This window comes from Sturnus vulgaris, chromosome 2 (genome assembly GCF_052056855.1).
Source record: "Sturnus vulgaris isolate bStuVul1 chromosome 2, bStuVul1.hap1, whole genome shotgun sequence".
Classification (NCBI taxonomy): Eukaryota; Metazoa; Chordata; class Aves; order Passeriformes; family Sturnidae; genus Sturnus; species Sturnus vulgaris.
In genome coordinates this window covers 3,768,472-3,792,190 of record NC_142244.1, presented here as the reverse complement: position 1 = coordinate 3,792,190, position 23,719 = coordinate 3,768,472, and the positions used below count along the sequence as shown (strand labels likewise).

General features: G+C 42.7%; 1 protein-coding gene across 2 annotated transcripts in view; it reads right to left on the bottom strand.

Moving 5' to 3' along the window:
• CD96 (CD96 molecule) overlaps positions 1-2,996 on the bottom strand; it is a 63,964-nt gene extending 60,968 nt beyond the window's left edge. For both annotated transcript variants that reach the window (XM_014882111.2, XM_088156852.1), the window contains exons 1-2: positions 2,231-2,996; positions 942-1,150 (exon numbers count right to left, since the gene is read on the bottom strand). The gene's annotated coding sequence lies outside the window, so the exon portion shown is untranslated. The remainder of the gene's footprint in view (positions 1-941; positions 1,151-2,230) is intronic.
• Positions 2,997-23,719: the final 20,723 nt, after the last annotated feature.

The window sequence follows — 23,719 nt, the reverse complement described above, 5'->3', positions numbered from 1 at the left end:
CACGAGGGCACAAATGAGCTTGAGAGCCCTTTAAGGCATTTACATGGAAATTGAAAGAATAAATGTTTAATTTTCATTGCTGGGAATTTGGTAAAAGCTAACAGGCTGAATAGCTTCAATATTCCAAGAATCAAGAGCAAGGATCAGCAAGCGGCTGCAGACAGCCATGGCAGTGACAGTGCCAGCTCGGAAATTGGTGAAATGAAAGTCTTTTTCATACAGTCAAGTCTCCAAGCCTCCTGTGGCTGGGTACTTGCCAAGGAGCTCGTTTGCAAGTCAAGTATTATTTGTTGATGCTAAGAAGCACAAGCTGATACATTTTGCCAAAACATGTGACAAGAAAATCCATGTAAATCAGCGGTGCTTTGCTGCAGAAACTGTGGTTCCTCTCTGAAAACTGTCTTAGTAAAATGGCACCCTGGGGCTTCCTGTTTATTGCATCCCAGTAACATCCAAATCAAACATGATTAGCTCAGACGCATGCGATAATGATTTTTTTAACTGCTGCTTCTATGAAAATAGAAATAAAATTGTACAGTCAAGATATGCTTTCTGGCTTGCACATTGGCACACTGTAGATCCTACAACTGCTATTTAGTCAATAATCCTATTTATGACTCACAATGCAGTTTCTTTTCTATCATCCTATTTGCAGTTTATTGGCACTTACGGGAAAAAATACATGCAGAAGAAAAAAAGTAATGCCAAAGCAAACACATTTACTTATCCCCAAATTGAAATGAGATCCTCATAAGGACCCATTTCTTTAGCAATGCTTTTACATCTGCTCAGGCATCGGCTGACGCATCTCTTCTGTCCCAACTAAAGGTGCAAGGCAGTGCACTTTGTTGGTAACACATTTTCATTTTCTGAAGTGGGATATCAAACGTTTTACAGTATGGATGTAAGACAGAAGCAAGTGATACCTTGAATATACTCACTTCTCATTGTCACTTTGCCACTTGTGACACTGCAGATGTGACTGGATAATGGTGACATTTGAAATCTGTGACTTGTGTGATTGTTGGCACCACCAGCCAGGCTGCAGCCTGGGAACAAGGGACCTGCTGCTGAAAACTCACACATTTCACTCCATGCAACACCTTCGGCCTCTTCCTCTTTGACCAGAGGTTGCTTCAAAACATATTTGCTGAAAATAAACAGATTGTTACTTTAGAAATAGATACACATAGGGTCCTTCTTCCAAAGTGTTCTGGCCTCTTTTTCCCACATTTCCAAGTTTTAGGCTGCTGATAAGGCACCTAATCTGCTGTAACAGGAATATCATCTGCTTTTCATGCAGTATCCGTCCAGCAGCTCTCCTGGGACACTTTAAACTAGTGTGTGAGATTTTGATATTCCAGACACGTATTCTATCTTATTCCATTGCCTTGCCACAGACCTCAGTACACCAACTTAATTGTTCATTTGTCTGGGCCTGTCAATTCCTCCATTTCTGCACTCCCACTTCAGTATGAGCCTTCTGTCAGGTGGTGGGAAAACTCAGAGATTATCACATAGCACAACATCATTTATTTAGTCTATCAAACAGGAACTATTGATTGAATGAGCTTGTTCATTAGCAAACCTGCAACATTATTTTAGCAAGAAATAGCTTAGCTCTACATAAGAACTGGACCCTAGGAATTTAGATAAAAGATCTGAAACGCCGTTGCTTTGCTGCTAGCTTTTCAAGTCAAAAAATTAACACTATAATAACAAAATCTAGACATGTTGAAAAAACAAAAGGGGAAATCATCTGAGAGAAAAATTAGAGAGAAAACCAGCTTATATTAAAGCCTAATAGTCCCTGAGGGTGTCATGAAAACTTTTGAATAGATGAAGCATTTCTAGTAATTACAGTGAATTGAACAAATACTGTCAACTTCAGGTTTGCCACAAAATATATTTTTCTAAAGAAAGGACAACTGTATTTTTATTTATTTTTTTTTAACCAAATCTTTGTCTTGTTTAAAAGACCAGAATCTGCATACCAGAAAAGCCTTTTTGTATGGTATTTTCAACACTTAAGATATGAAACTAAATAATTTTTTTGTGTTTTTTAACAGCCCTCCCTCTCCCCCGAACAACCTTTTCCCTTCTTCCTCAACCAACTCAGATGAGCAGTTTTTGTAGAAGAGCCAAACACCACCAGAAAACCAGCATCACTATTGAAATTACCTTCTTTGAAAGCAAACCAGTTGGAGGAGGTTAAAGTTCAAATACTCACCATGCTTGTGGACATTCAAATTTCATTTTAAGGTCCACAGGAAGACTTAAAACACTGTCCCTGCAGAGACTTCCAGAGTCCACTTTCCTTTTGTTTCTCTTTTGCCACATATTTTGGCAATTAATCGATGAGGAATCAGACCTTTCCTTATTCTCCCATGAGAAGTCACTGAACAGCCCAGGGACATAAAGGCCAACAGGAGGCTACAGATGCAGAGTTCCCAAATCCACAAAAGAAGGATTTTGCAGAGGAAAGCCATAGATGGGAATGGATAAGATAATGATAAAATTGGGATCCTCCTCCTTATCCCACACCACAGAGCAGCTCTTGAATTTAACTTGTCTGACTTTTGTCCACCTTCCAGAAATATGAGTCACAGCTGAAGTTGTCTCCTCATGTATTTAACTATTTCTTTCTTTGGTTTTGTTCCAGGCTAAAAAAGAACTGAGCTAAGAATAATAATTATTAGGCAAAAAGAACATTTGGAAGCAGAACTTACAGAAATTTTTGTTTTGAAAGTGCAAATTATGCATTTGAATTAAGGCCACAACATCAGCCTTTCAGAAGATAATCCAAAGCAGCCTTCAGCTTCTTCATATCAATGTAATATGAGAAACTTATTCACAAGTGGCAAAGCAGTAGATAATTTTGCAGTTGTGTTTTCTCCAAGCACAGGATTGGTCCAGAGGTCAAATTCTTATACAAGTGAGAAGCCATCAAGATGGTGACAGTTTTACAAACCAAAATGCTGAAGTTTCTGTAAAAAACAGCTGTGTCAAAGCAGGAAAAAAAAAATCATGTCAGGAGTCTTATAATATGACTACATTAAGAAGATTTTTTTAAATCAATACATGGTATACAGCCCACTTAATTTAATTTGAGAAATTTTTAACTAGATTATACCTTGGCAAGGTGACCTGTATAGGTCATTTTAAACTCAATTTTTATCTGTCCAAATGATGAACTCTAGAAGGTTAAGAAATTAGCACTTCAGTGTATGCTTTCATGCAAAGACTTCCTGAGAGGAAGCTATTGTACTGAAATTGTCAAAATCCTGTCTGGATAATCATGTAGACAAGGAAAACCCAAAGAATTGCTATCTATGTGCTATTTTCCTCTGACAAGATAAAATAAGGCACAGACAAGATGCTAAAAGAAATGCAGACAGTCATTGTCATTAATGAAAAAGTTTATCCCAAAATGGTTGAAGGAATGCTAGGAAAAAGTAAACTAATGGTTTCCCCAACAAACAACTATAAAGCAAAGAAAATAGAAATCTGTAAGATGTCATTTAAAATATAAGTAAATATCTTATTTTCCACAAGCAATTATTGACTGATCCTTCTTTTCATAAATGATTGATGTCTTCGGATTTTATTCTTTTTTGTGTGTGTCAAAACCTTTATTCTGTGTTTTTTTATTTTTGATCTTTAGGGGAGATGCATGTGCAAATCCCAGCATTTCTGTTCCCTCTGGCTTGCACTTCCATGGACAGAGAGCAGAGGGGAAAGAGAATTAAGAGTGTCAGGAAAATTAATCCACAAACACCAGAGGTTTGTGTCTACAAAGGAGACAGAGGAGTCCTTTTACTTTATTCAAATAAAGGGAGAGGCCATGGGGCATTCCCCTGAGTTTCCTCAAATTTTTGGAGGACGCAGCCTCCTTTTTATCCTAATTTCCTGGTCGCATTTCCCTCTCTCTTTCCCCATTGGCTGAGGTACTTGAGAGGTACAAACTTCCTGGAACATCTGATACCTAAGATTTCCCGCTAATGTATAACCCTCCCTTTTAGTTTTTAATTCTTATGGAATTCATGGTTTTCCCCCATAGTTTCTTGCATCTTTCAATATCCAGTTTCATTTATCAGCAAACCAACAGTTTGTTTGTAAAGGCAAGTATCTTTTTTCTATTCATCAATCAGTGGAATCCTTCCCATTGTTTGTTTTATCTCTCAGTGCTAGTTTTATCTACCAGCAGACTCACAGCTTGTCTGTAAAGACAAATCCATCATTCCTCTCAAGAGCCAGCCTGGCCCGTGTGCCTGCTGGAAGAGAGGAGCCCATCACACGTGTGTCAGATTTGACAGACTCGTGTTTTAGGCACTCCTTCGAAACCTCCAGCAGCTGAAACACCACCAGGTCCCAGGTGCTCTGTTCTCAAGCTCCACCTTCTTTCCTCACCAAGAATTTCATTCTTACTTCCAGCCCAGAGGAACCCACTTCATTTTGTCCTGTCCCTGAGGATGGGGAGAATTGAACACTTTCCCCACCACCACAGCCCTTTACTCACCCACAGGTCACTGTGTTCCCCTTTCAGATCTGTGCTGAGCTGTTCGCTTCTTCCAGCCCTTCCTTCTGCTGTCCCATCTCCAAGCACCTCACATGTGGGAAGTAGGAAAGGTATAAAACTCTCAGAAAGCTGTGTGAAAGCAAATCTCGGGATGGAGAAATGCAAGAATGCTGCAGATGCAAGGACAAGAAACAATAGGGCTATGAGCTGTGTAGAGATAGGCCTCAGGAAAATATGCGAAGCAAGATAGTGGAAATATGTAAGCTTAATAATGAAGCTTTATCCATTGTTTCTAAGCTATTACAGCAAGCATTGTTCAAAGCAAGAGGTACGTGCAGCTTTATTAATTGGCCTGAGCAATTGCTGGTCAGCTCTTAATATTTTGCTATTGGCTAGAAAGTTGTTAAAAGACTTTGTAACAAGATAACTTCATCTGCTGTTGTTAGCAGCTGAAGCTTTTCCATCTCCTGTGCTTGGCTCCCTAAAATGAGAGTGATTGTGACGGAATAAAGCTTCGAGTCAGCTGCTCCAGCAGTCCTGACCTGTTGTTTGTGTGCATGTAAATATAAGAGAAAAAATATCCCAGAACTAGCAATGATGGTGCCCTGCTTCATTTTATGAAACAACTGTTGGAATCTCCAGATAGTTAAAAGGGTCGTTGAAAAATCCTTTCAGATTATAAATGGATTTTATATTATATATTATTCTCATCTCTTCCTGTCTGCTGGAACACCCTAGGGTTGAGTTGAGGAAGATGCCTTGTGGAGAGTCAAGGTGAGCTCTGGGGAAAAGAAATCATGGGAAAAGGTTTGTCTATTGAGAAATGGGACATTAGTCACCAGCTAAAGACAATTATTACTACTAAACCACATATTAATATTCAGAATGATTAATTGAAAGACCTTTTAATGTGGGCCAATATGAACTATTCGAGCATAGACCCTAAGCCTGTCTTCACATACACTTTTTGGGATGTTGTACACTGGGAACTTTATAATTTATTCACTCTCAAATGAGATCAGAGCATGGTAAAAATTATTCCTGCCTGTCTTATGTTGAAAAATGTTCATCATTCATGGACACAGGAGAAGCTGCCCTGGACAGTGATGCCCCACCTCTGAGGTCCCATGCCTGCGGTGGGGCCCAGGAGCATGTGTGGGGCCAGGCTGCCAGCTCCAGTGGATATTTTGGGTCCAGTGGAGGTTTTGGTTCTGCTGCAGCAGAACCAAGGGTGCCTTGTTCCAGTGGGACACAGGGTGTGCTGGCTGTGCACTGCATGGGGGCTGGGCAGTGCTGCCCCTCATGGCTGTGACCCCAGAGGACAGGGCTGCCAGATGTTGCAGAATGCCATCACTCAGCAGTGCTGCCCCTCAGTGCCGAGTGAAAGCTCATGGACACACACAGCTGCCAAGGACCAGGGCTCCTCAGCCTCCTCAGGAGCCACAGCCCAGTGACTTCTGCTCAGCTCAGCCAGAATTGCAGTCCAAGGGCCTTTTACAGCCAGAAAATACCACCTAGGAACTGTTTGGCTTTTCCTGCCTTTTGAGAAAGGCAAACTACTCCAGAGCCAGTATATGCTACATAGGAAAAGCTCTGGGAGCTCAGGGAGAAGGATGGCTGTATTCCTGCAGAGACCCTCAACAGAAACCCCAAAGAGCATTAAAAAGAAGAAATTGGGGTATAATCCTTCCATAGTATGGAAACCACTAGAGCCTACATTTACTATGAATGCTGTATCAGGCTCCAATGATGTTCTTTTGCCAGTGCCTACAGACAGCCTATGCATTATCTCTGGCCATCAGCTCCATTACTGTTTCTGGATGGTCTATTTCCTACTGCCTGATGCAGTCACGTGTGACTCATTTACAGTCTCTCTATGATGAAAGGGTAACTTTGTTTATCCAGAAGAAGGGCAATTAAAAATAACATGAGGCCAACCAGACAGAGATAAGTGAATATTAAAGCATCTGGGAAGGCCAGGTGCTTGAAGACATCGCTGAAAAGGTTTTCAGTAAAAAAAAAAAAAAATTAGAAAAGACAACAAATTACCACCTTGACAGATTATCAAATGTTTAAAGCTTCTGGCAATAAGAGTTGCTAGTAAAGAGGCAGTGTAAACCATAAGACAGTGGAAGCAACAGTAATTATACAGCAGAATGATTAAAAAGCACACAGCTATAATGACTTTAATCTACTTTATGAGAGAAACTCCAAGATTCAACATTCAAAAAAATAATCAATTAGGGAGCAAGGGAGATGGGGAAAAAAATCTATTTAAACTGAATTCCAACAATCAAGTGATAAATCAGTCAGAAGTAATTGTAGGAATTACTGCAATTCACCGCGTTTTGATAACATTGCTACTCCACCAGAGACTGAAGAGCAACTGCTCAGTTTCTCAGCATTCAAAGGGACTCCAAAGAGCAATTTCTGAGAAACTGGTGTGCTCAACAAGTTCTGCTGCTTAGCTGGAAGAATATCCAGCATGACCAGAGTTAAGGTCTCCGTTTGGAGAACTTTTCTTATTTTCATAGCAGCAGAGTAATTTCAGTTCAGTGGCACCTAACAGGCAGGCTCCTTGACTCTTAACCACTTAGAGATGGGTTCCAGATTCCAGGTTCCAAGTGGCAGGAAAGAGAGACAGGGGCTGGTGTGGGCAGCAGCCTGGACTTGTGTCATATTGAGTGTGCAAAGAAAAAAATCTTGTATTGAAATGTTTCTACACCTGACTAAAGATCAGTATTGTTCTGAAAGTAAAAATGTGTTACTCTGTTCCCCATGTATCCCCTCCTGCTCATTCAAGTGAGATTATTTTGTATATTAAAAATCAGGGTCTTTATAAAGCTCTTCCCCTCCTATTTGCAAAAAAAAGTTTTGCAACACAAAAAAGTTGTCACTATCAGGTATCTGCTTTAGAAATATCAGAGAAAAAAAGTCCAACAGCTTCCACCCCACAAATCAATAGAGTCATCAATATGTCTGTGTGGGAAAGATCTTTACATGGGCTCTTTTTAACACGGTGCTGTTGGTCTGACATGCCTTGTTTGCTATTACCCTCTTCAAGGTCTGTTTGTGCCAGGATGAGATCCCTGCTCCTACACCTTGATGAAATGCTTCTGAGGGCAGGGAATTGGATTGGGTTAAATGCACCAGATACAAGGACTAAATACAAAATATAAGTAGCAAGAACATGGATCAGATCACATGAAAAAGCAGTCTGTGTGTCAAGATAAAAATTTAATTTCTCATTTGCTGCTTTCCTGTGTAAATCTTTTTGTACTTAAAATAAATACATTAAAGGAATTTCTGATATTACGACTGCGCACCTCAACTTTCTGTAAAGTAAGCATTACTCCATTAACTACCAAATATTTAAAAATTCCATTTCAGAAGAAGGGAGAGATAAACCAACTCAGTAAGGACTTAGATGTGTCAAAGTTGCTCTGCTTCTCAGCATCTCCCAGGAAAAAAATAAGCATTGATCATTATCACCACACCATCCCTCCTAGTTTGCTTAATGTTCAAATTTCAGAGTGGGATGCAATTACTTAATATGGGCTTGCACGTGCTATGTTTTCAGCCCTAGTATCTATTGACAGCCACTTGACATTAATTATTTCTATTATTGACCTCTTTGCATCACAGAAAGCTCTCTGGAGAGGAGCCTGGGAACAAGCCAGAGGTGGGGAGGCACAGTTGCTGAAGGCAGGCAGGGAGATGCTGTGGTTGCACTTCTGCAGGCTGGGAATGCAGGTGTTGCAGCCCTGAGCTCAGGGTGCTCGAGTTATCAATGTTGTTTTCATCAGTGGGGCTCAAACAGGGAAAAAGGCAGCCTTGGTTGTGTTCAAATCCACAGAGTGACCCTGCCTGGCCTGGGGATGTGCCTGTGGCACAGGAGACAGTGAGACTCTTCCCTTGCCACATGGAAAAGCAGCCTGGCCCACCCCAGCTAGGAGCTCTTGGGCAGCTGAGCTCAAAGTTAGGCAAGTCCCTGAGGTTTCCAGTAGAGATGAGTACACACAAAATTAGCAAATAAATGAGTCAAGCAATGAGCAGAACATTAAACTTCAGAAATAGCACCAGAGAGATGAAGTTCTAATTTCAGGAACATAATAAACACAGAAATCAGAAGAATCCAAGCACCAGGGGCAGAGGAGCGTGGCCCCAGTGCCACAAATAGGGCAGGGACCAGTCTGAGGACGGGTGTGGGGGATCCACACAGACCCACAAGTGATTCCTGCACAGCAGCAGCCAGGAGGAGAGCAACACTGGCATAACTTGGGGCAGTGTAAGAACTGCAGCTCTCTGAGAAGGCATCACCCAAAAGCTCACAGTGCTGGGAGGAAATTAGCAATGATTAGTCTGCCTCAGGTTGACTGTCAGCCTGGTTACACAGCAAACAAGCTCTCTGCTAAGATACCTTGAGGGCAGAAATCAACTTGAAAAAAAATAAGAAGGTACAAAAGATTTGTGACTGTTGAGAGAAACAATGGAATAGGAGAGTGGTGGTCAAAATCCAGCTAGAAATCCAGCAAGTCATGGGAATTTGATAATGTTTGCACGTCTAGTATTGTATTTCATAGTTGATATTGAGCCTGGATGTATTTCATTAATTGTTCTTCAATTAGTTTTCATTTTAAAAAAAGCAGATCAAAATGCTTAGATCCTGATTTGATTTAACCACGTAAATGGTACAGTGCTTTTCCTGAGAAAGTAGGCAAAAAAGGACACACATTACACAGTGAGGAATGTAGATATCAAAGAAAATGCCCAGAGGAACATTTCCTGTCCACCTGTAGGTGTTGAAGTTGGGGTGAGCACTCATCCAATGCTCACCTGCTGTCGAGAGGCAGTGAGCTGTGGGGAGGCAGGATGCCCACGGGATTTTCCCTTTGCCTTGTTCAGGCAATAGGCCAAAGACAGGAATCAAACAAGAGAAGATTAGGACTTTCCCACTAAGAGAAAAGTTCTCCCCTTAATGAGCAGTAATAAGAAATTCAGCTTTTCCCTCTCCCCATGTGCTATGTTTTTAGGAAGGTGCAACCAGAGGAAATTGAATAGCAATACAGGATGCTGCTTCCCAGCCAACAACTCCTCCACAGAGGTCAGAAGCCACCACTGCAGGCACCACTGCTCTCCAGGTCAGGGGAAGACACACTCAGTGCTTTTCATACTCGTGGCTTCTTCTGTGAGCCTACAGAAAGAAACAGGAAGCAAAGGCAGAGCTGTTCAATGGTGAAACACCTTACTGATGACCAACAGTTCAGATTCAAAAGCTTTAACTTTTAAAACTTATCGTTTATCACTTACACCCCAAGAAACCCAGAAGCAGAGCCTTTGTTTCCTTCCCACCAGCTAAGTTTCTGTTTCCTTATCACAGTCAGATCCCAGCACGCTCCCCCTCCTCTCAGTTTGCTTGAAGCACAGGATGCAGCTCCCAGAGGTCTGCTGTTATCCTTCACACCCCAAGCCCAGCCCCAAATGCTCCCTTTAAGATTGAAATGCACGCTTGTCTCTGGTGGCCTCGCTCCATTTCGCTGCGTGCTTGGATTGCCAGAGCAACCAGCTGGGCCAGTAAGTTAGAGAAAGATGTTGTTCCCATAGTAACTCATTTTCTCTACCCACTCATTAGATTAACACATTTCAGATCAAAGGTAGACATGAAAATGTCTCAGAAATGATAGTCCAAGGCACTGCTTAAATATGAACAAAATCCACCTCACTATCTCAAAAAGCACTCACTGCTTGATATCAGAGCAAACATCTATAGCTTCTTGCTCTTTGTGCTGTCCTGCCTCAAAGTTATCAAAAGCATCTTGGGTAGTTCCTTTTGTTGCTGGTTTGCAGACAATCGCTGAAGTACAGGAACAAACAGGTGCTCCCCACTATCAGATCAGAGCTATAACCAAGAAAAGAAGGTCACTGTCTCTGTGTACTCAACATTCAGATAATGTTTGCAACTTTGCTGCAGAAAAGGTCTGATTCACACTCCCAGTAGCAGCAAATCTCTTATCAGTTTCGCCTCCCCCAAATTCAATTTTGTTACATTTTTAGTACTACAGCATGAGTTGACTTAATAGAAGTTCAAACCCAAGGAACAGATTAATGTGCCAACACTATGTGTCCACACAATACAAAAAGCCTTTGGGCTGCTTCTGCTCCATCATCATACAGCAACTCTACCATGCACCAGAAAGAACAAAAAAAAAAAATCTTGATATTGTACAGACTCTTTGCCACTGAAGATTTTGAATAACACCTTCTGGTAAAATACAAAGGACATGGAAGTAAGGAATGAGAAATCTGGATCTTTAGATAGTGTTTATTTTTGTTTATTTCCTCCCCGTGTGCAACTCTGCAGGTAGAATATGAGCAAGTTCTTTTGATTGCCATTAATCTCTCCAAATGGATTTAATGATTCTCAGGGGGCTTCACCACGAATACATGTATTTATGTGTACTTACACAACAGCTTCAATGCATACTGCTTGTGAAAACTGCAGTTGGAATTATGGGTCCTGAACATGCCTTGTAATGCAAGCAGTAACCATGAGCTTGCTAAAACCCTGTCTTAACCCTTTGCTAAGACCCAGGTAAAGACTATTTACACCTAAAAACATAATTCAGAGACTGACTCACGCTGGCATTTTCATGTCGATGTCCGCTATCCATTTGTGCCTGAATAAAAGGATTTTCCCAATGACAGCCTGCAATTTCAGCAGTCTGTTCAAATCACCAGGAATTGAACTTGGTTCTTTTTTTTTTTTTTTCTTCTCTACACCTCTCCTTGTCAGAAATCTCATTTGTCAGCTGTGCAGCCTTGGTGCACCAGCTCACCCCACCGACATCTCACCTACCTTTTCCTCAGTACAGCTCCTCACAAAAGTGCAATTTACAGGTGACAAAAAATAATTCTCATCCTAGAAAATTGGCCCATAGCTCTGGAAAAAATTTCATACAAAAGGTGTGATGCATATTAAGAACTCAGATGAGCTGATGCTGTTCATCATTTCTGATGGCAAAGTCAGTGCAACCCTTTGCCTGGTGAGGTGGGGGAAAATGTCATGTGTGTCCCGATTAAGGTCTCTCACATCAGGTGCTGTAACACCCTCACCTAATGTCTTCACAGTATTGACTGTTTTTAATTTTTTCTCCATTTTCTTTTGTCTCATTACCTCTCTGACTGTCCTGCCCTTGTCTGCTTTATTTTTACAAAGAAAGGTGTCACTGGATTCTTGGAGAATAGGCTCTACAGTGCTGGATGGAGCATGACTGGGTCTGCTTTTGTACTGGGGACTCTGCTGTTTTCTGTCACCGGGGGAAGACTGAAATTTGTCCCTAGTTTTCAAGTTAACTGCAGATGAAAGAGACTTTGCTGGCTTTGTTTTGCTGTAACCTTAAGCTAGAGCTTTAAAATACGTATGATTTTGGAAATTAAAAAACCTGCAGCCTATTTCCTGTCATTTATGTTCTCTATACTTTGTGCCTCATTAGAAACATGAGGGGCATACAGGCACTCCAACATGATGGAAATGTCAGCCAGAGCCAGTACATTTTGAGTGTTAAAATGCACAGTAAAGTGGTAACAATGTAAAGAACAAACCGTTTTCCTCTTAGCTACTATTATTTTCTGCGTTTAAAGTACAGTAGTCAGAACAAAATCACAGACTTTTAAAATGACAAAAGGAAGCTGAATAGGAAAGCTGGCCATGAATTTCATAAATTCCGGGTACTTAGTAGCTGTAGCTCACTGGATCTTCACAAGAACATACATGTCAGCTATGTCACCACCCAGGGAATAATCATTCTCTGACACTTACCTTCCTGCTTCTTTTCATTGGCAGAGCACAACTGGTTAAGCTGCCCTGTTTCTATTGGGAAAAGCTAAATATCCTGCTCTCCCAAGGCAGGCAGGCAGCTCCTGATCTGTGTGGCAACACAGGGAGGGAAGGGACATCGCCTGCTCTGAACTAAGAGCAATTCCCTCAGGAACCAAGGGCTGCCACTCTCAGGGCACTGCAGAGGGGGGTCATACCTTTGATCATCAGATACCAAGGTAACATTGGCTGCTTTTCCTCTCTCTCTAATCTGATATGCTGCTTTCCTCGTTTTAAGCATCCAAAATCAAGAGAAGAAAGAGAAGAGTTTCCCCCAGAAGTCGGCAATCACTTTCGCCTGCGTGAACGCTTTATCTCGCTTCTTTTTACAAAAGGAGATGGCCAGCAATTAGCAGGCAGGCAGCGCTTTGGGAATAATTTTACTGTTCTCTCTCTGTTTCGGTATTTCAGAAGCTTCCTCTCAGTTAAATTCCCACAAACAGCAGATGAATGTCCTTTCAAGTCTACCCCTGGACTGGATTTGGTGTCATTCATGCCTGTGAATAAGTGGTGCTTTCTACTCTGCAGGTAGAGAGTAACCTACCACACAGATTTCAAGGTTAGCAGAGCTCTCCAGGGACCCCGAGACTGCACTACAGACGGGTAAACTCTGCTACACCGCGTGTTACAGGCTGAGGAGGAGGAGGAGGAGGATAACCTTCCCTGATGTTTCTGCGGCGTTCACTTTTCAACCCTTACTCAAATGTTGGTGGGACCAGCTGGCATACCAACCCCAAAAGAGCTCCATTTTTTCTCACAATTCTTTATCATTGCAAATACAGAGAAAATTCCATCAATTTTTTTTTTTTAATCTCTCTTGCTCCTTGCCAACCTCAAATCCTGCAGAACACCTTTTATCCTCTGAGCCAAGTGATTTTACAGCTGGCAGACAAGAATGGCACTGCACAGAGCAGGCTTTGCTGCTTAGCCATGGTCTGTGCACATGCACGTGCAAAAACCCTGTTTCAGTATCTTCACTTATCATTGAGTTGAACTTACTACAGCTTTATTTCAAAGAGCTCTTGGCCCTGACACAACCTACTAATTTGTATTCTACATTTAACTACACATAACTCTTAACCAGCGTATGCATTTTCTTTTTCCTTTGGTGCAATTTTTTTTTTTTTAAAGTAGACATTACCCGAGGTGCTCCCGGTAGTTAAACGTGTCTCTGATTAAAATGTCATGCTCTGGTACGTGATGTTCGTGTTCAGCCCGTGAGATCCATCCACAAAGCCAATCAATACACGGTGCAGAACGCAGATTACAGGAGGTGCCACCCAGACACCTCTGTGCATGCAGTTGCTCTCTCTCCCTGGCAGCATTCCAACAGCCCTGCAGACGGCAGACACGGCATAAGGGAGAGCAAAAAGTAGTTTATTGGCAGAGATGTGCACTGTCACACAAATTGCAGGCAGCTGCCCTAACACATCCTGACAAGGAAGCTCTGATTTGGCTTGACACCTACATGATATACAACTCTCCAGCTACACAGGTCCTGAGGGAGTGCAGGGGAGACCTTTTCCCGAGGAGAGAACTTGCTTCCCAGGTTAACATGCCAAGAGTTAGTCAGCGCTGCTGGTCTCTGGGTAATATAAACAGCAATTTGCCTTAAAGAGGAAGCACAAAGTGACCTTCACCGCCTGACAGTCAGCAGTCTTAAATCCAGCAACAAGCACAGCACAATGCCTTACAAGTCTCAGAATGGCTTTTAAAGAGAGCTGGAACATAATAGCCACCTCCCCCACCGATATCTCAATTCAGCCTTCGACTTTGGCTGTGATGTGCTCTCCTGCTAAGCCTTCTGTGGCGATTGTTCCAGCTGCCCGATGCCTGAGGGGTGTGCCAGCTGCACAGCGAGCGCCACGGGATGGGGAACACAGCAGAACCCTGGATGGGGAACACAGAAACACCCAAGGATGGGGAACACAACAGCACCATGGGATGGGGAACACAGCAACACCCAAGGATGGGGAGCACAGCAACAACACGGGATGGGGAACACAGCAGCACCATGGGATGGGACACACAGCAGAACCCTGGATGGGGAACACAGAAACACCCAAGGATGGGGAACACAGCAGCACCATGGGATGGGACACACAGCAGAACACTGGATGAGGCACATAGCAACACCACGGGATGGGGAACAAAGCAACACCACGGGATGGGAAATAAAGCAACACCCAAAGATGGGGAAAACAGCAGAACCACGGGATGGGGAACAGAGCAGAACCACGGGATGGGGAACAGCAGAACCCTGGGATGGGACACGCAGCAGCCCCCCGGATGTGTGTGTGCCCGCTGCCCAGCGGAATGCATTCCGGAGGTTGCCAAGTGCTCCTGAGCCAAAGGGCTCCTCAAGCTGCTTCTGCGGTGGGCGAGCAGCCAAGCCCGATGTGAGGAGCTGCCCTGCAGATCAGGCACAAAGATGCTGGCGAGGCGAGGCTTTCAGCAGAGCAGGTGGCCCCTGTGGGAGTGAGCTGTGCCTGGCTGGCACAGCCTGCCAGCGGGCGAGCTGCGCTCCAAGCAGCTCCGAGAAGGAGGGGAGCAATCTCGGAAGAAAAACCTCCTGGCGAACTGTCAGACAGCGATCCACTTCTCTGAAACCAAGAGGCTTTATAAAGGCACTGCTGGAATTTTAGTTACGTGTTTACTTAAAGCAGTTCGAGTGGGGCTGAGCGATTTTATGAGGTTTCTGGTGGCTGCAGCACCCAAAGGTGTCCTGGATGTGGGTGTTGCTTCCCTCCCTTTTTCTGACACCCAGCATTTCCTCTGTAATTGTTGCCTGTATCCTTGTAAGCTGGTTTTCATCTTTGTCTCCTAGAACTCATGATGTAAGAAAACATATTCACAGGTTATGACACTTCTCCGAACTGCTGACTGCTGACCCATCCCTGTTCCTCCACAAGTTTTTAGGATGAGACTGGGCTACTCAGAATGACACAGATCAGCTTTATCAGCTGATATCAGCCTTCTCAAGCAATAAAGATTTTTTTAAAGCTGTAAATCAGCAGTGCACAATGTCTGGCAGTGACATATGTTATAATATTGTGCTAATATTGTAGTAACTCTCCAAACTGCTCATCCACCTTAGGGAATGTTTCTGAGTTGGCCAGTGACAAGTGTCACATCAGGAACCTTGACCACTGTAGTGGACTGCAAAGCTCAGTTGTGATCACATCTCCTCAGAGGAGCCTGCTCTGTGTCCACCACAGCAAATCACAGCAACCCTACACTGTGACCCAGCTTCCTGCAGTGAAATGCCTAAATCGTGCTTCTCAAGCTCAGCCTGACAGCTGGTAACACACTCAGGCACACTTGGCATCACCTTCCACTTGGCACCATGAAGAGCCTGAAGTCTGATGACATTACAGGTGCCACCAGCACGAGCCATCAGCTGGACAGCATTTTTATTCCAATTTACCCAACACACAGCACCTTAGGAAAAGTCTCTGGCTTAAGTCTACAGAAAAACATTTCAGGCAAGCATCTCATTGGGGTTTGGTTCAGTTTAATTTCGGGTTTTGGGTGAATGGAGGGTAAGGGCATAGACAGGCACATGCAAAAAGAGAATTAGGAAGCTGTCAGCTTCCCTTCACTATGATTCATGTGGTCCTGAGACACAGTGTAAAATCTTATGCTGAAGAGTAATACAGCATGCCAAGGTGTGCTGTACAAAGTCATCTATTTTTGCTCTTCTGCTGCTTCTCAAGTGACAGTCACTTAATAAAGAAAATCTACAGGAGCTCTGTGAACAAGTACACTAAATGCACAATTACATACATTTTTAGTTTCAGTCCCATCACATCTATGCCATTGCTCTTAAGACTTCTCATCACAGTGGGACCAAACACATTCTGGTATGTTCTAATACATTATCATTGGCTCCCTGGTAAATAAATCATGCATAGGAAGGCAGCTTTTTAGTCAGATTCTGTGCTAACGGTCATTCAACTTCAGAAGAGGAAATTCCATTAACTAAAACACATTTCAAGGTAAAGATCAAGTTGAAAAAATATAAATTATTTTGATGATCACTTGGCCAGGTCTCAAGTACATTTTAAAATAAAATGCAGAGTACCTCTCAATCTTCACGATCTTCTTGTTTATCAATCACCAGAAAGAATAAATATTTGATCCAAAAAGCACTTATTTGGCCTTAACCCTGTAGTTTGACATAATAAATCTTTTGCAATGTATCCTGAATAAACTACCCAGTATATCTGGGATACACACAACAACTCCCTGTAACCTTAGTAAATCCTGATTTTTAATTGAGTACATCTAAATGGCATTTTACCTAGCTGAAAGAACAAATTTAATTTTGCTGCTGAAGACTTAAATCCTTAGACTTTTAAAGTTCTCCACTATACTATGAACCATCCAGATAAGTCATAAAATCTTTTTCGATTTTTTCCCTACAAAATGTGCAAACACAAACACCAAGCATGACCTTGCCCCCTAAAAAAAGAAAAACAGGAATGAAAATGCTGTCTTTGTCCCTGTGGCAGTGGAGGAGAGCTGCCTGCTGTCCGGGGCTGGGAGACTGTGTGCCTACATGTCACACCTTGCTCTGCCCCAGACCTGCTGGGTGGCCTGGGACACACACTTCTCATCCAAGCTGACAAATCAGTGTAGAAGTTGATGTCCCTTACTAAAAAAGCAACTTCTGATCAGTGCACAGAGTCTCTGTTTCAGCATGTATGAAACAAGAGCTCACAGCACTGCTGGGCTGACAAGCCCTGTGAGACCAAACTCCTGAAAAAGCCTGAGGTGCTGCCTGCAATACAGGCTGTAACCTAACGCACAAAAAGCCCCACTGGAGCATGAGCTGCCTTTCCAGGGCCACCACGCTGTGCTTGAGAAGCCCAGCTGCCACCTACCACTGCTTGAGCACAGTGCCAAGCCCGGACTTTGTCCTGTGCCTGGGCTTGCCTTCTGCTATGGAATACAGGGGAAGCTGCAGTCTCAGGCGGACACCAAAAGGTTACAGAGCTGTCATTGCTCCAAATCAACTCTTGCCCCATCTGCTTCCCGAGCATCTGTTCCCATAGCAGTTCCTGACTCCCCCCAGCGAAGGAAATTGATCTGCTGCACGCTGTTGGTTAGGAAAGGATAGGAAAGGAGGAAGGAAAATTGGTGCTGTACCAAGCTTGTGAGTATTTTGCAGGCCCTGTTGACAAATCTGTTCTGTGCAGGGCACAAATCATTGGCAATGACGAAATTTTTACCTACCCCTGAGATCCCTGTGGATGTGCCAAGCATGATTTTCATTTTCCTGGTTCCTGGACAGGGGAGCAGAGATAAGTGACTGCACTGGGAGAATAGTCATCTAAAGTAATTTGTGAATACAGTCATATATGACTTATTAAAGAGCTTGAGACATTTTGATTAGGTCTCATATCCTCACACCTTAACAGATGCCACTAGTGTGTCAGTAGGGAAGAAAAACAGAATGTAAGGATGTGCATGAACAACGATAAAGGGCAGGGTGGAAGATGTAGGAAGAAGCAACTAATTTATTTGGTATGTATATTAGGGTAATAAGGAATAATTTGAAATATAGAATTAGACAACTTGATTGCAGTCACGAGCTAGATCATGTTTTAGGAAGGCGAATTTACGAATGCAAACATGGATTAATAGTGTCAAGACCGCACAATGAGAATGACTAGAAAGGGTGAAACAAAACCAAGGCCTCACACTTCAGTTTTGCTCAGCAGAGTAAATATAATGTCCTGGCACTTGCTAGAAAACTGTGGTGAGTGGGATCCTAGTGATGCCTTTGTAAAGCCAGAGGATCAACTGGGATATTTGGAGCAGTAGACAGCAGCAGCAGCAGAGTTCAAACATCTGAATAAACTCTTCTTTCTTACAAGTCTGCTAAAGAGCTGTGCCTGTAAGTCCCCAAATTGTCATTAAATAATTTAGTCCTTCCTTCCAATACTGAACCAGGAGTACAGACACAGCATTTTAATTAATGTCTCAATTATCATTTAAATGTTTGCCCATCAAGTTCAATAAAGATCAAGCAGCTGAATTTTGAGACAAGTGGTTGTGTCATCAATGATCTCCTAAGTGGTGATTTATTTAAAAGTTAGAAATTCATCCACGTGGTTCTCAAAAAGCAGTTAATCAGTATAAATTCTTTAGCTACAGACCCTGCCCCTGTGACAATTCATTTGGCCTTAATGGACTAGAATGTATTTCACACGTCACAAGAACAGACATCCTAAGCTGCAGTCATGAGCTTCAGAGAGGTCATATCTCTAAAAATATGTTCTACCAAGCAATTGCACTGCAGAAAATTAGCAAGTGATTCACCAAAATAACATGACTACATCAGTTACTGAAATAAAGATGTAGAAAGGTGTGCAGCTGCAACCAGCTGCAACTTCAAATAAGTGTTCTAGTGGCTGGAAGCCTGCTTCTTAAAAGAAACAGTCTTAGATTTGCCTGGCCTCCTTCCAATCATCACTCATGAGCCTATTTCATGAAATGTTTACTTCAATCCCTGGAAGGGAAGCAAGACAGCAATGAAAAATCCCCAAACTTATCGCACCTTTTGGAACAAAGACACATCATCTTTGCTTCTTGCCTACAAAGTCTGCTACTTGCAGAAATGTGTGAGTTTTCCTTCAGCTTAGGAAGTTGCAGGGACTTTGGAGATGAAGAGAGGGGAGTTCAGGTCTTGGGTGTCACAAACAAGACACATAAGGAAGTCTTCCCACAAAGCAGGCACATTTTTTGTAAATCAAGTTAGTACTGGAAGACCAATACCAAGATATTCCCAAAGGTTGCCTGGAACTGAAAACTGTAACTATCATCCATTGTCTTCATCCCCCAACAAATACCCCTACAATAGTGACAGTTCAGTGAGCAAACATAGTTAAAATTCTCAGAATAATTTTCAATTTGAACAGGGAAAGAGAGAATCAAAATCTTCAGTCAGTCCCTAAGAGTGAATTGTTGGAGGTTGAAGGGCCAACAAGGACAAAAAGCTGGGCAGACCAAGCACACCTGTCATTGGACCAGAGTGTGCTGCATTCCTTAAGACCTCTTTTATGGAATGGACCCCTTGGTTGCAGAAGCGTGCACCATACACACTCCAACAAAAAAGAGACCTTACAGGAAAACTGGGAACAGGATTAGGGATCTTAAACACAGTGGACTCAGAGGTTTTAATGAACAAATTGACTGAAGCTGGTAATGACATGGTTGAATTACAGCAGAATTACAGTGACCCTTAGAATCATGCTAATTAGCATTAGGTACTAACCATTGGAAATTATCCCAGATATTACCAGAGTGGGAAGAATGAGATCATGAATTGATAACCAATGCTCTTGGTACAGCTAGTGAAAACATTTCTTTGGCTTTTGAGTGTATACAAGCACAATTGTGAATGAAATCAGTGGCTGCTTCAATTATAAGGGAAGGTGTGGAAGGAACATTTCCCACTAAGATTCGTAAAATTATTTGGGATAATGCTCCTGACTTAGAAAGAGAACTCCAGTCTCGGTGGGGTTTGGTCAGTTTGACCTATGACCTTGCAACAAGTGTGGTGACTGCTTTTGTTTTGACTATACACAGCACATCAGGAAGCATGATTCCCCCAACAGCTGCTTTAGGATTGAGCCATGAGGGAACTGTGCTACCTCCTTCTGAACATGGAATGGGGGCACGAGAGGTTGAGGGGAAGTGGCAGATTATTAACACAGAGCTATGTGCCACAAGAAAAGGACTGGGGTTTATATGTGAAGGAAATGTAAAAATGACCAAGATATCTGGCTGGATACAGAACAAAGCATTTGTCAAAGCATTTGAAATCCATTCAATTAACCAGACAACTTTGCTTGTATATATAGGTCAAGGTTGTGTATGGCTCAGAACAACATGCCCCTCTATAACAGTGAACAAGCTTCTCATAAATAAAACACAATCTAATTTGTGTATTTGTAACTTTGTCAAAATTGAGGGATGCTGTTTCTCCTATTGGATCCCAGCACAGCACACACACCAAAGCTGGCTGCCAGGGCAGCCTGGCAGGACACCTCTCACAGCCCCAGCCTCTTGGCCTGATGTAATCCCTGAGCAGACATAAAACTGCAGAACTGAAGGGAAGGGATGCTCTGCCATTTGAATCTACATAAGCAGAAAATGTTGATTAGTCCCTCTGTAACCTCATATTTAATGTTTGCCACCCTGTCTATTACAAGTTATATATTGCCTCGGATTTCAAATCATTGGCAAAATGGTAGAAACATCCAGTAATGCTAAATCAGGAAAAAAATCATCAATATGATCTCATGAACGACCTCCCATTGACAGGCTGAGGGATGCCAGTAAGCAAAGCAGTTTTGAATTATCCATTTCTTGGTAACACCTTGTATGATCTAACTAGAGTATTTTTGTTTTGGAGTTTTTATCCAAAGCCAAAAATTAGATGTCATATAGCATTTGCAGCCAAATGTCTCAGAGAAATGCAAGTGAACTGTATCAACTCAATTTCTCTTGTTCATCAGATATGTAATCCCACAAAACAATGAAATTAATTTTTCCAAGGCATCAATGTATGATGCAGATTTACCATAATAGTTTTAGTCCAAGCTTTGTGGACAGAATTCTAAATTAACTGTTTCATTGAACTGTTCAGCTGATGAACTAGCCAATCTACAGTTCCCATTCACCATTTTACATTTATTTACTATAACAAGATTTACCTGTTTAAAGCAGAGATTTGTTTAGCTGTCTGCAAGCAATTATATTTATTGAAAGCTTCTGTCATAGGCTTTTTCCTCAGAATTTTGCCAATTATAAAAGATAGCAATCGAACTCCAGACTAACATGGCTAAGATTCCACTTTGTGCTAACGACATTGAACAAAACCAGCTTGGCACTACCTGCAACAAGGATATTAAATTGAGCTACACAAATAGTTGATTTCTCAGATTGGTTGCTAACTTAACTTTTTTCTTTGCCCTAATTAGAAGGATTGTACCTTTGTCTTCACAAAAGTCCAAGAAATTGAGAGAAGTAGTTTAGTTTTGTTGGTGCTGAAACAAGCTGCTGTGCCTCCATGCTGATGGTTTCAACCCACACAATGCAATTCCATAAGCATTAGTCACCAAAGAAAGGACAGGGCAGAGATTGACGCCTGATGCCCTTTCTCCCCTCCCTAGTCAGGTCTCAGAGGACTCAGGGAGCCCTTTTGCTGCATGCTGAGGGCGTGCACTGAGCTCTCTCCATCACAAGGGAGCTGCAGCTGTCACTCAATCCCCACAGATGTTCCCAGCACCCTGATTCCTTGGCTCTGCCTCCTCCTTCCCCAAGGCTCTGAGCTGGGAAGGGACTGGTTTGTCACTGCAGTGCTCTGTTGCTCTGCCTGCTGTAATTTCTAGGACACTCAGTTAGGGATGAATAACCTCTGAACTAGATGAAGGACCACAGGGTGCCAGCTTGTGGCACATCTCCAGCTCAGGCAATTACCAGCTGGCATAAGTGTGTACAGGGGAGGAGAGGAAGCTTTCCCAAGGTGAAAAGCAGCACATCAATGCTTTCAAGAACTCCTCACAGAGAAGTCTGTACTTTTTCTTTTTTCCTTTTCTTTTTTTTTTTTCCTGTGATATGAGTCGCAAATCTGTGAGTCAGTTCCCAAACGTTTCATGTCAAGGTTATCATTGAATCACAGCCATTGTGAAATGCCCTGTCTCCCTTTTCAAGCAGCATTTTTCTTCCCTACTGTTGTTGCCTGAGCACTGCAAGCCAGCCTTACAATACAGGAATGCTGTAACTTCCCCATCTCCCACTGCATAGAAATAATTTTGCCTACCCTCACCCCTATGCTCATTCAAGATGTTCCATTTTTAGGCAGGGAGTACTGCAGAGGTGGTAGCAATGTACAGTGCTGTAGTCAGGAGGGAAGGAATGTAGGCAGGATGAGCTAACCCCTTCTAGACAAATATCTGGGCATCACAACCTCTAATGTCGTCTTAGATGGCACTTGAAAACTAAATAATAGAATTGTGGGAAGAAAACAGGGTGACACATTCTTTCCATCTTCCCTGAGCTAATTTTCACCCCTCAGCTTACCCCTCAAAAATGCTCTTACTTGGACAGGAATGTCACAAATAAACTTCCTGAAGCCCAAGTCACTCTGCACTCGGAGGCAGGGCACCTGTTTGGGTGCAGCCTGGCTCCTGTGGCTCATGAAAAGCTCTGTGCATAGGGTCCTCTCACCAACCAGTTTCGTTTTGCCTCTGGGTAACTAAGCCTGTTACCTGCTGGTAGTAATGCAGGAGCAGGTATGCAAACTATCCAACACCTCTTTAGCAAGAGAACAGGCTTATCTGCCACATTTACCCTAAGGATGGGCAACACAGCTTCAGTGCTAGCCAGGAGCAGGCATTCCCATCTCATCTGGTACCAGCTGGGAGGCATTTTTATCATCACAGTTCAGGGTTCAGGCCTTAAACATACTTTAAAGAAGGAAGGTAGGAAACAGTGCAGCATCCACATCTGCAATGCTCTGTAATTCAGCTGCTGTATGAATTTGTGTGTTTGGGAGTTGAACCCAGCACCTACGGAGCTTTTAACAAGGGAGCTGGTATTTTGGGATAACAGCTACTAAGCTCCCAAAGGAAAAGGCAAAGGGCAGACATGCCAGCCCACCTGTTCAATCGAAACTGCTTTTTTAGAGAAAGCTGACTGCCATGAAAATCTCACCCTAAATCAGCAGGAAAATAACTGAGTTGATTAGGCACTTACACATACCAAGGGTGAATACTAATTTCTGGCTGAATGCATCCTCTCTGTACTACTGAAATGTCTTTGGTCCTCTGTTTTTTATAGGTGAATATTGTACTGATGAAAAGCTCTGCCACCAGCACTTTTCCTTCAGTAGAGCTCAAAATATTTGATCAAAATAGGTTGGTTACAGTGTTCTTGGAAACAGTGTTCAGGAAACAGGCAGAAGGAAAGGATTACAGACCCCTCTGTCTGTCCATCCATCTCCCTCTGTCTGTCCTGCTGGGCAGGGGCTGCCCCTTGGGCTACAGGAAAGTCCTTTCCAAGGTTCCCACCAACCTCACCTATCAGCAGCAGCCCACAGCTGAAAAAGCCAAATATCAGGCCTTGGAAGCAATATCTTCTAAAGGATGGAGAGAACAGATGTCCATGCGTTACAGTGCTAATATAAATATCAATCCATTGCTTCTGTTGCCAGGCATTCTGGTTGTGATTTCAGTTTCCCCACACAGAGAGTGCAGAAGCAAGGCACAGATGGGGAAATATTAGTTAAACCACAAAAAATAATGAAGTTA